At 42.0% G+C, this 12,448-nt stretch overlaps 1 protein-coding gene across 1 annotated transcript in view; it reads right to left on the bottom strand.

Moving 5' to 3' along the window:
• LOC126144345 (uncharacterized) overlaps positions 1–12,105 on the bottom strand; it is a 117,835-nt gene extending 105,730 nt beyond the window's left edge. The window contains exon 1 of the mRNA XM_049915485.1: positions 11,948–12,105. The gene's annotated coding sequence lies outside the window, so the exon portion shown is untranslated. The remainder of the gene's footprint in view (positions 1–11,947) is intronic.
• Positions 12,106–12,448: the final 343 nt, after the last annotated feature.

The raw sequence follows: 12,448 nt of genomic DNA, 5'->3' as shown, positions 1-12,448 counted from the left end.
GAAGATATCAACTGCAGACTTTGTACAACAGAAAAAGTATTTCTGAAAGAGAGGAATTTGTTAACATCGAACATAAATTTTAATGTTAGTAAGTCTTTCCCGAAGATCTTTGTATGAAGCGTAACCTTCTACGAACCGGAAACGTGGACAGTGAGCAGTTCAGGCGACAAGTAAATAGAAGCTTTTTAAATGTGGTGTTGTAGAAGAATGTTAAAGATTAGACAGATGTATCGAGTAACCAACGGGAAGGTACCGAACCATAACAGAGAAAAAAGAATTTTATGGCACATCTTGACTAAAAGAAGGTCTTTGTTGATAGGACACCGCCTGAGCAGTGAAGGAATCGTCAGTTAGGCTACAGATGTGAATTGCTAGGGGAGGGGTAAAACTGTATAGGAAAAGCATGGCCTGACTACAGTAAGCAGTAGGTCGCAGTAGCTATGCAGAAATTAAGAGGCTTACACAGGTTGTACTAACGTGGAGAGAGGAAGCAAACAAGTCTTCGGACTGAAGAAAAACAAGAGGTGAGGGACTATTGGTAAATAACAGATACAACACAAGCAAAGGGTAAATACTTCGTCACGTGTCAGTACATCTTCGTCCTGCATTAAATCGTAAGTCTCGAAAACACTTAAGGAGAGCCGAAGGGAGGCGTGTGTCGGGGTAGGAACGTTAACCCTTTGTAATCACTTGCTCTTCACGTGTAGTGGACTACATGACGGTTCACGATATCTCCTCTGATCCTCATAAGATACAGCAAAAGAGACACTACTGATCAGTAACACTACTTGCTCTAGAAATGTAGACCCTCAGCTCATCAGGAAACGATCAGAGGAAGAAAAGCATTTGTGCCCAAACAAGATTTTGCTGTTTCACTTTTAGTTGCTAAAGATGCCGAGAAATATCGTTAGATATTGCTTTGCTGCTCGTAACTCAACAGGCGAAGTGCAAGCAAGTACGCCAGCCGCTGTGGCCGACCGGTTCTAGGCGCTTCAGTCCAGAACCGCGCTGCTGCTACGGTCGCAGTTTCGAATCCTGCCTCGGGCATGGATGTTTGTGTTGTCCTTAGGTTAGTTAGGTTTAAGTAGTTCTAAGTCTAGGGGACTGATGACCTCAGATGTTAAGTCCCATACTGCTTAGAGCCATTTGTTTGAAAGCAAGTACGAGTTACCGGTAACGAGATAGCATAATTTAATGGGATAAACGTAATTTCCAAGAAATTACGTCTTATCTAGCAGTGAGTGGTATTCGCTGTAGCTATCGTGTAGCAGACTGCAGTTCTTATCGGCAGTCCCGCCTCCGCAAGGCATCTCATTTCCCAATCAAATGTCAGCCATGTAAGAAACGCAGTGCCCGTAACGTAGTAACCATGACGAGCTTCCATGAATTTCTTTTAATGGTAATATACCGTTTCTGTTCTGGAAGCTGTGAAACTGTGATGAACTGAGATGGCAGTTTCTTGTAGTCATTCTCCAAAAAATATGGTTTTTAGAAGTATACTAATCACCGACTCAAGCACATGAGTAGAGGCGCAACACTTCCCTTGTGGAGTTCATCAGAAGTAGATAATTCAGAGCAAGGTGCATGTACTGATAACCTTTCTCATATTCTGTTAAAACAATATCGACTCTGAAGCAGTAGCGAACAGCAAGAAGTTATGACTTCTGGTGCAGAACTTGGAGAGATGTTTCGACATCAGTATCCTCTGTTGACACCACGACGAATCATGAAGGCTCCATTACTCACGGAAGAATTTGTGTAACGAAACCGTACTGCAGTTTCCCCGGCACCATACCGTTACGCGCAACTGTTGGACTACGAATTCCTATGACGCCTTCGCGTTTGCAAATAGAGCAACGGGCAACGAAAATCAAGAAGTAGAATCACGAAAAGCGCTTGATATATTTCTGTGCTTCACGTAAGTTACCTTCACACCCTAATACTGCTTTCGTAAATCAGGATGAAAATGATGTCCGTAAATTTGATTGTCAATGATTTCCATTTGTTGGCGAATCTCTCAGCAGTGATGTTTCATCCATCGTTCTTGTTTTGATTTTTTTAGGGATGACACCACAGCATGAGATCACTAGATTCCTTTAAAGAAAGGGAAAAAAAGGCTTGTTGGAAACAGGCAGAATGCAGATTACTGCAAAGAGAAACAGAGTACGTTTTATCTTAAGCATCTGCATGATTGTTTGAAAATTCATTTCCTAAAATAGCCAATGCGACAGATGGAAAATTTATGACAGCATAGGAGCAATTCAACAAACGAACGAGGTGCGAATCCCAAGTAAGAGATACGAAGACACATTAACTTCGTAAGTACAGCGTCGTTCGATGGATATTTCTAATTCCTCACTCTTGATTGCGTGTCATTCACATAAGAAAACATAAGGTGACGTAAGAGATGCTAGCAAATTGTTCAAAACATAGCACGGAGCCCGTATGGCTGGCAGGGCACTTCACACAGTCAGCAGAGGGAGCACACAGTGAGGTTACTACTTATCAAGGATGTTAGTCCGGTCACTGGCGCATTACGGATAATGAAGTGTTATACAACGATGACATTACTTGCCACGGGGCGCAGCTGTTCACTCATGCTAATGTCTCTCGCTAAGTCCTCACTACACAGAAACGTTGTAGTAAAACAGTTACCGACAAGGCATAGATCGCTCTAAGTTCATTAAATATATAATGGTATATATCCTTGAAAAAACCTACGAAATTTTTAAGTAGAAAACAATTCTCTGGCGTTCTGCAAAATATTTTTTACTGGATCACGAAAATACTTACGGCTTCCTATGCCACCGTCAGCTGACAACTGAATGTCGCAACCACAGACGATATGACGTGCACCTTACACAGATATTACTGACACAGAAGGTACGGAGTGTTTACGGAGTGTTTGCAAAAGCCAGCATCTCGTGGTCGTGCGGTAGCGTTCTCGCTTCCCACGCCCGGGTTCCCGGGTTCGATTCCCGGCGGGGTCAGGGATTTTCTCTGCCTCGTGATGGCTGGGTGTTGTGTGCTGTCCTTAGGTTAGTTAGATTTAAGTAGTTCTAAGTTCTAGGGGACTTATGACCACAGCAGTTGAGTCCCATAGTGCTCAGAGCCATTTGAACCATTTTTTGTTTACAAAGTAAAGTACTACATTCATGTTACGCAGAAACAGTTGAAATAAAAGAAAACCATATAAACCATTCGAGTCTCGGTCCGGCACACAGTTTTAATCTGCCAGGAAGTTTCAAAATCATTGAAGTTGTATAGCTGAAATGTACAGAAGGAGAAAAAATAAACTGAGTTTGTGCATTTACAACTAAAGTATACTCTGTGACATACGTTTCCAGTACTTTCATATACCTGTTTTAATACTCACGATGTGCATTGCATTGATGGCTTTTTCTAAAAAGATGTTTCGCAAAGGTTGTTAGTTCCCAACTTACATGATGATCCGATAACCTACCTTATCTCTGCCTGACTAACCAACATATACTTTTCCATAGTGTTTGCATGAAATGTCAACGGTACAGCTGGACTGTTGCATAAGTGTTTTACTTTTCAGCCAAATATCACAGTAGGCTGTGAATGAGGCAGAGGTTCCCGATTATTGAAAATATTTGGAAGGGAATTCTCGTCCAAGATTCGCTTGATGACCAAGGGAAACCTCCCGAAAAGTTTGGTCGGAACCGGGGTTGTGTGTGTGTGCGTGTGTGTCTGTGTGTGTGTGTGTGTGTGTGTGTGTGTGTGTGTGTGTGTGTGTGTGTGTTCTTTTTTTAGTTCTGTTATGCCTCTACGTATCCTTGTATCCTTACGTAATTGTTCGGTTAAGGCGGGAGCATCATATAAACACGTGGGACATAAAAACGTTGGCCACGTACAGATTTCTTTTTGAAATTTCGAAAGCTTATTTTGGCATATGCGTATCATGTAAATCTGCGTGATTAAAAGTAGATCATTTTAAGGCTCTACATTACGTATAATGTGAGATGGAGGATACAGTGGTCATTTTCTGAAGTGAGTGGTGAATTTATCCACAATCTTGCCCGCAAAAAGTAACATTTTTGATTACTTGTTTGGACTAGTAACTAACCGCCTTGAAGTTCACATCGTTACAACTGCAATGTATCTAAACACTCTTTTTATGTGATTCTTAAAGTTTTCCCGCAGTAATTTGCGTCCTATGAGTTTTCGGGATTGCCGCCGGATGACTTCGCCACGATATTTCGGCCAACAACCACTCAGCCATATTCAGACCAGTGTTTTAAAACACCTGAAGAGGACTGAATAGTTGTCAGCCGAATTATGTTGGTAAGGTGTCAACGTATTCTGGCTGCTGTTCCGCAGCCTCTTCATTTGCTTTGATACGCGGCTTCATAAACATCTGCTAAAGAAAACAGGTAACTAGTATGACAGTTATTGTTACGATGAATTCTGTGTATAAGTTTGATAAACACCTCGAGAAGCTCGATCTTACGTGGAATAAATCCGTAGTCTTACTCTTGTCACCATTAACGAAGAAAAGAAGGAAGCCGGTGTCAGAGTCATTAGAGACAAAGCAAGAAGTTCAAGAACAGTGCAGGTTGTCGTCTGTGGTTTTTTAGAAGGTTCCATCCCAAGATTACCTGAAGTGACGGTGGTAGCGTCTTCTACACTGGCATCTAAATAAATATTTTGCAAACCAGTGCACAGTGTTTGGAGGAAAATGTTTCTTACCACTACTGTTGATTTTCTGTCATATTTCATTCGCATATTGAGCGACGGAATAATGGCTGTAGACTGCCTCTGTATGTGGTGTAACCTCTCTGATCTTTCTATCATTATCCGTACGCAAGATGTATGATAATTGTAGTACGATAATTATAGTAGAGCTTTCCACCGCTACCGGTTCTCTAAATTTACTCAACAAGGTTTCGCAAGAACAGCTTCAGATTTCTTCCAAAGAATCCTATTTAAGTTCGGAGCCGTCTTTTTTGCACCATTGACAATGCTATACCGACCCTTTACGATCCTAGTGGTGCCTCTATAAATTCCTTCGAGGTCTGGTCTCGTGCCTACTCCAAACGCCAAAGCGGTTTTCAAGAACTCGTCCCACACGTCTTGTAAGCGTTCTCCTTTGGAACCAACTTTCCCAGAAACCTTCTAACAAATCTGAGACTTATATCCGACTTACCTGTTACAGGGAACCCATCCCGTCAACACGTCGTTGCCCATGACAGTTAACTGGCAGCGAAACGGTTTCCCCGAATCGTGGTACCGGCAGTGCATTCTCCTCTGGCCAGACGTGAAAAGTCTAGTGCCTACATTCGTTCTCAAATGTTGTGCCTCATGCGCTGGGCTTCAACGATATGACCTCGATCAGATGTACTTTCACACATAGAACATAAAACGCCGAAAAACATACTGTACTTCAAGTCGCTTGTAGAGTCCGAGTAGAGATGTATTTCATGAATGCAACACGATTTAATCAATCTCCGTTATCGTGTAGAGCTGCACGGCATAAAGTAGTACTCCAATTTCAGCTTGATTCAACACTGAAAACGTTGTGAAACTAGCCCCGTTCCCTAGTTAATGTTTTACGACAATCTGTTCAACAGCAAACAGTTTCGCGTAGCTGCAAAAGAACGTAGGACAATCCCCCACTTACAAAAAGGGACACACGTCGCAGAAACCTTGAGCATACACTGAGGTCAAACGTTATGTCGTTCCTGAAAGGAAAAGCATATCTCTCATCTTAAAAAATGTAAAATAGCTGCAGTATTATTTTCATTCATTTTCAGACTTCTGTAAAAATAGTTGCTGTATCAGTATCGCCTTGTTACCTCAACGTATACGTGTTGAACATGGCTAGATTTAGACGCTCACTATTGATATGGTTCATTCTGGTGCCCCGTCTGTCTTCGTAAGAGTCAGGACTTATATATGTTATAATTCAGAACATTTAGTAAACTTGGGTTAGCTGTACACTACATAATACATGGTTTTAATTCAGCATACGACTCCGTTACTGTTTCTAATTTTAACTGATGTTACGTTAGACGCAACTAACGTTTCAGCTTGTTATATGAACTTTTGGATAACAGTTTCTATACGATATGTGAACTGAAACTGTAGCTTATTTTACACTATTGTAAGGTAAGGTAAGTTCTTACTATAGGTAAGTTTTTACTTTTATGCGTTTATATCTGTGAGCGCAACTGTAACTGTAACTAGCGTAAGCGTCTATTAGGTGCAACATACAGCGTACCTGTTACGACTGTCACATTTTTTTTATCGCAGCATACGACACACAGCTTGTATAATCGTAAGAAACTAGTCGCTGTTGATGTTCCTCAATGACCATCTTTGGTTCTACCGGTAAACAGATGTCAGATGTACAGTCGGCTCTATGAGGTATCGTCTGATCTTAGCGTTAACGCCCATTGCTGATGTGACATGAAAGAATGCACTGCCTACCACAGTTTATATACAGACGATGTAATTTAAATTACGACGTTGCAACAGGTAACTATGTATAAATGCGAATCATTAATGTTTTTGTGATATGATTTGTTCATAATGGGCTGATTTGTTCATAATGGGCTACATGACTGTCTAGTCCTACATTTATTTTCAATGACAAATTCATGGTTTTATTAACCGACGGGAATGATTTTATATTCGCGTGATACGATGCTGTAGATGCTTTTATATTGAGTTGTGACATTTTTATTACGTATGTGATGTTCTTCACACATACACCAATTAACAGATTTGTGACACTTAACTCTTTTAATCCTCCTTACGTGTTATTCCAATTTCGTACACAGAAACCTCATGATGGTCACTCGACCAAAACGGGTTGTTCAACTAAAGATTTTATCAGCAACCCAAGGCGGTAAGCAGGACATTTTTCAAAGATCTGCGAGCTGTCAGGTAGCACTTCCTGAAGACATTTTAAGCTCTCTCAGTCATTACACATTCACGAAAAACCATCGTGTGAAGTACGGCTTGCACAATTCGTACACCGCGTCTTTCAGAGAGAAGATTTTGAAAAACAGATAAATTCTTTTTTTCGGATTTCCAAAAAGGCTTGCTTCCGACACTATATTACATCGTTGACTAACAATCAAGAGATTCTGGTCGTATGTAAAGTGTACCAGCGGCAAGGTGCAATCAACATCTTCACTGCACGATAACAATGGTGATTTTTTGATGAGAGTTCCACTAAAGCAGAGTTACTAAACAAGACTTTCCAAAATTCCTTCACAAAAAAAATACGAACTAAATATTCCAGAATTCTAATTAAGCACAACTAGCTTCAGGAGTAGCTTAGAAGTAGATATCCTCGGTGTAGCAAAGCCGACTAAAACACTATATATAGTCAAGGCCTCCAGTGCAGACTGTATACGAGTCAGGTTTCTTTCATAGTGCGTTGATACAATAGCTCCATACTTAGCAATCATATACAACAGCTCGCTCGCAGAAAGATCCGTACCCAAAGTACGGAAAGCTGCACAAGTCACAACATTACCAAGAAAGGAAATAGGAGTAATCCGCTGAATTACAGCCCCATATCACTGACGTCAATTTGCAATAGTACTTTGGAACATAAACTGTGCTCGAATATTATGAATCACCTCGAAGAAAACGATTTATTGACAAACAGCCAACAGGGATTCAGAAAATATCGTTATTTTGAAACACAACTAGCTCTTTATTCTTACGAAGTAATGAGTGCTATCGACAGGAAACGTCAAATTGTTTCCAACTTTTTAGGCTTCCAGAAGGATTTTGACGCTGTTTCTCACAAGCGACTTCTAATGAAATTGCTTGGCTATGCGGCATCGTTTCAGTTTTGTGACTCGACTCGTGATTTCTTGTCAGAAAGGTCAGAGTTCATAGCAACTGAAGGAAGTCATCCAGTAAAACAGAAGTAATATCTGGCGTTCCCTAAGGAAGTGTTGTGGGGCTTCTGCTGTTCCTGATCTACATAAACGATTTGGGAGACAATGTGAGCAGCCCTCTTCGATTGTTTGCAGCCGTCTTGTAAAGTCATCAGGTGGATTGCAAAATGATTTAGTCATCTGTATGGAGCAAAAAGTGACAATTGACACTATATAATAAAAAGTGTTATGTCACCCACATGTGTACTACTAACAGGAATCCGGTAAATTTCGGTTGCACGATAAGTGACACAAATCTAAAGGCTGAAACTCAGTTAAATACTTGGGGATTACAATTATGAATAACTTAAACTGGAACGATCACAGAACCAATATTGTGGGTAAAGCAAACAAATGGCTGCGATTTATTGGCAGAACGCTTAGAAAATGTAACAGGTCTACTAAAGAGACTGCTTACACTACGTTTTTCCGCCCTCTTCTATAGTATTGCTGTGCGGTGAGGGATCTGCATCAGATGCGATTGACGAAGTTCATCGAAACAGTTCAAAGAATGTCAGCTCGCTATGTATTATAGCGATATAGGACAGACATACACGAATTGGGGTGGCACTATTAAAACGAAGACACATTTTTCGCTGCGGCAGGACCATCTCATGAAATTTCAATCACCAACTTTCTCCTCAGAGCGTGAAAATATTTTATTTGGCGCCCACCTACTTAGGGAGAAATGACTATCGTGATAAAATAAGAGTAATCAGAGAATGTAGGCTTTGACAGCCGGTATCGTCTTCACTTAAAACTTCCGGGCTGATAGGCCGTGGTCGATGTATAAAACTCTCCGCTAAGAGGGTTTTATACATCGACCACGGCCTTCACTTAAAACTTCCGGGCTGATAGGCCGTGGTCGATGTATAAAACTCTCCGCTAAGAGGGTTTTATACATCGACCACGGCCTATCAGCCCGGAAGTTTTAAGTGAAGAATAATCACAGTCCACCCGGAAAGATGTAAACGTCCGTTTTTTCCGCGCGTGGTTAGAGAGTGGAACGGTAGAGGCGTAGCTTGAAGGTGGGTCTCTGAACTCTCTGCCGGGCACTTAATTGTAGATAGCAGAGTAATAATGTAGATCCTGCGTTGTTCCAGAGTGGAACGGACGACAAGTAGCGTGAAATTATTTCGATGAACCCTGTGCCAGACACTTAGGCGAACTCGGGGCAGAACGGGATAGCGGGGCACAATGGGAAATTCCTGTTTTCTAGACTCTACAGTGTTGCAACCTGTTGTATGGGCATGTAACTATTTCTCCGATTGGAAGGGAAGTGAGGGCAGCCATTCTGATTTAGTTTGAAGTGCGAGGTCTAAGTGAATTGTTGTCCGTCACGTTACCGCTTGCGTTGTTCTAACGTTTGGTGAATTTCAACGCCAGGTAAGCTATTAATTGTTAATTGTATACCATAAAATGACACATTCCCTTAAAGTGCATGGCATTTGTTAGGCTTTAGTTATTTAATGCGTTTAAATACTTCAGTTATTACACTCCACGAAAGTTGTTAAACTCAAAAGTGCTCTTGGGGCGGAACGGGACGTTGCAGAATGGGATAATGTCCCGTTCTGCCCCGTCATATTTTGATGCAAGTAGAAAGCAAACCCAGCCTGGATGTTCATGGATGCATGACTCTCCCAACCAGCTATGTTCGCCGAACAACTCAGCTTTCCAGTTATCGCTCGAGGCTGTCATTCCAGTCCCACTAATCTGTCAAAATACTCGGCGAACTACAAGACGAAAAGGAAAAACCGGCATATTAACAGATTCTCTTTATAAGAAGGAACTGCAAAATGCTGTCGCACGTAAAGTAGATCTACAGAAAGGAGGAGAGTGCACAACTATAAAAAATGTCAGGACAGAGACGTCAGGTGCAATGCAACTTAAGGCAAAAATATCAAACTGTGCACCCAAAAAAACCAAAACAGGTGACATCAAAGACCTTAAGAAAAATAAAAGGAAGAAGATGATGGACAAAAGAGAATCAGAGAGACAGGATGCTGAGTGTCTCTGCTGTGGGGACTTCTACTCCGTTTCTAATGAGGGCTGGGTCGCATGCCAGAGTGGGCACACAGTTCATGTGTTGGCGCAGACAGTGAAGATGAAGAGGAAATACTGATTTGTGACTATTGTCGAAAGGGCTAGTAGTTAGTGGTTTGGTGGTTATTAAGCATTGTACATTTTTCGGAATGACATTAAAATATTTTCTTATTTTGAAGAATGACATTTTAATTATTTAAGTTACACATTTCTTAGTCTGAATTGCCTGTTATACAACATTTTGTCATAGTTTGATACGATATTCGTAATTCAAATTCAACGTTTATGCAATAATTTAACAAAAAATACCCTTATCCCATTCTGAATACTAACGCGAATTCTTTACAGACGAGTGGAAAAACTGGTAGAAGCCGACCTCGGGGAAGATCAGTTTGGATTCCGTAGAAATGTTGGAACACGTGAGGCAATACTGACCCTACGACTTATCTTAGAAGAAAGATTAAGGAAAGGCAAACCTACGTTTCTAGCATTTGTAGACTTAGAGAAAGCTTTTGACAATGTTGACTGGAATACTCTCTTTCAAATTCTGAAGGTGGCAGGGGTAAAATACAGGGCGCGAAAGGCTGTTTACAATTTGTACAGAAAGCAGATGGCAGTTATAAGAGTCGAGGGTCATGAAAGGGAAGCAGTGGTTGGGAAGGGAGTGAGACAGGGTTGTAGCCTCTCCCCGATGCTATTCAATCTGTATATTGAGCAAGCAGTAAAGGGAACAAAAGAAAAGTTCGGAGTAGGTATTAAAATCCATGGAGAAGAAATAAAAACTTTGAGGTTCGTCGATGACATTGTAATTCTGTCAGAGACAGCAAAGGACTTGGAAGAGCCGTTGAACGGAATGGACAGTGTCTTGAAAGGAGGATATAAGATGAACATCAACAAAAGCAAAACGAGGATAATGGAATGTAGTCGAATTAAGTCGGGTAATGCTGAGGGAATTAGATTAGGAAATGAGACACTTAAAGTAGTAAAGGAGTTTTGCTATTTGGGGAGGAAAATAACTGATGATGGTCGAAGTAGAGAGGATATAAAATGTAGACTGGCAATGACAAGGAAAGCGTTTCTGAAGAAGAGAAATTTGTTAACACCGAGTATAGGTTTAAGTGTCAGGAAGTCGTTTCTAAAAGTATTTGTACGGAGTGTAGCCATGTATGGAAGTGAAACATGGAAGATAAATAGTTTAGACAAGAAGAGAATAGAAGCTTTCGAAATGTGGTACTACAGAAGAATACTGAAGATTAGATGGGTAGATCACATAACTAATGATGAGGTATTGAATAGAATTGGGGAGAAGAGGAGTTTGTGGCACAAGTTGACTAGAAGAAGATATCCGTTGGTAGGACATGTTCTGAGGCATCGAGGGGTCAACAATTTAGTACTGGAGGGCAGCGTGGAGGATAAAAATCGTAGAGGGAGACCAAGAGATGAATACACTAAACAGAACCAGAAGGATGTAGATTGCAGTAGGTACTGGGAGATGAAGAAGCTTGCACAGGATAGAGTAGCATGGAGCGCTGCATCAAACCAGTCTCAGGACTGAAGACCACAACAACAACAACATCCCATTCTGCCCCGTGGGTGGGGCGGAACGGGAAATATGCAAGACTTTCTTTGAAAACTTGTAAAAAATGCAAAATGTATTGTTTTAAGTGATTTTAAAATAAGGTACATTAGGTTACACTACAACGTGTTTTTTTATCACTTTAAGAAGTGTTTGCTTGTGTTCCCTTATTTTATAGAAATTGTTAAACATTAAGTATCCCGTTCCGCCCCGAGTTCCGCTAATTGTGAACTGCAGAACAATAATGTAAATACAGAGAAAAGCATCATTTAGAGTTATAGGATTCGTTCCATGATCGTTTTAAACGCGGATGCGTTAATCACAATGTATACAATGTAACGGACGGTGGCTCTTCAAGAAAAACCTAAGTGACGTGGAACATTTTCGTGGGAGTAACTTGACAAACCTGCAGGAGCAAGTAGCAGACTTCCCAGAGGTGTCCCTCGCGCGGCGGAGGAGCGAGCAGCTAGTGGAAGGCGTCCAGTGAGCGGCGGTCGTGCGACGCTGTTGAGTAGTGCGGCCGGACTGCCCGGCCACGCGGTCCCGCCTCCCACTATAGGCACGCCGAACACCCCCCCCCCCCCCCCCAATCACCCCGCGCCCAGCAGACACCTAGTCCACTCCACGCACTCAGCTGATCGGTCCGGTTCGAGCCGCCGGCCGGCACCCTTCGACAGGAAGCGCGGTTCCATCCAGATTCTCCACGATATTTCCAGCCGCGCCGGGAAACACTGTGCCCCGGCGGCTCGGCGCGGAATGCCCGCTACGGTCGTCGACGGCTTGCGTCACCGCGCCGCGCACAAAAAAGGCCGCCATGTCCCGCGGGGACGATACGTGTATCGCCGTATTGGCTGATCGGGGAAAAGAGGCGAAGGTCGCATCCACGCGGGGGCAACCGACGCGAACT

Source organism: Schistocerca cancellata, chromosome 2, assembly GCF_023864275.1.
Source record: "Schistocerca cancellata isolate TAMUIC-IGC-003103 chromosome 2, iqSchCanc2.1, whole genome shotgun sequence".
NCBI lineage: Eukaryota > Metazoa > Arthropoda > Insecta > Orthoptera > Acrididae > Schistocerca > Schistocerca cancellata.
This window is presented reverse-complemented; position numbering and strand designations above follow the sequence as displayed.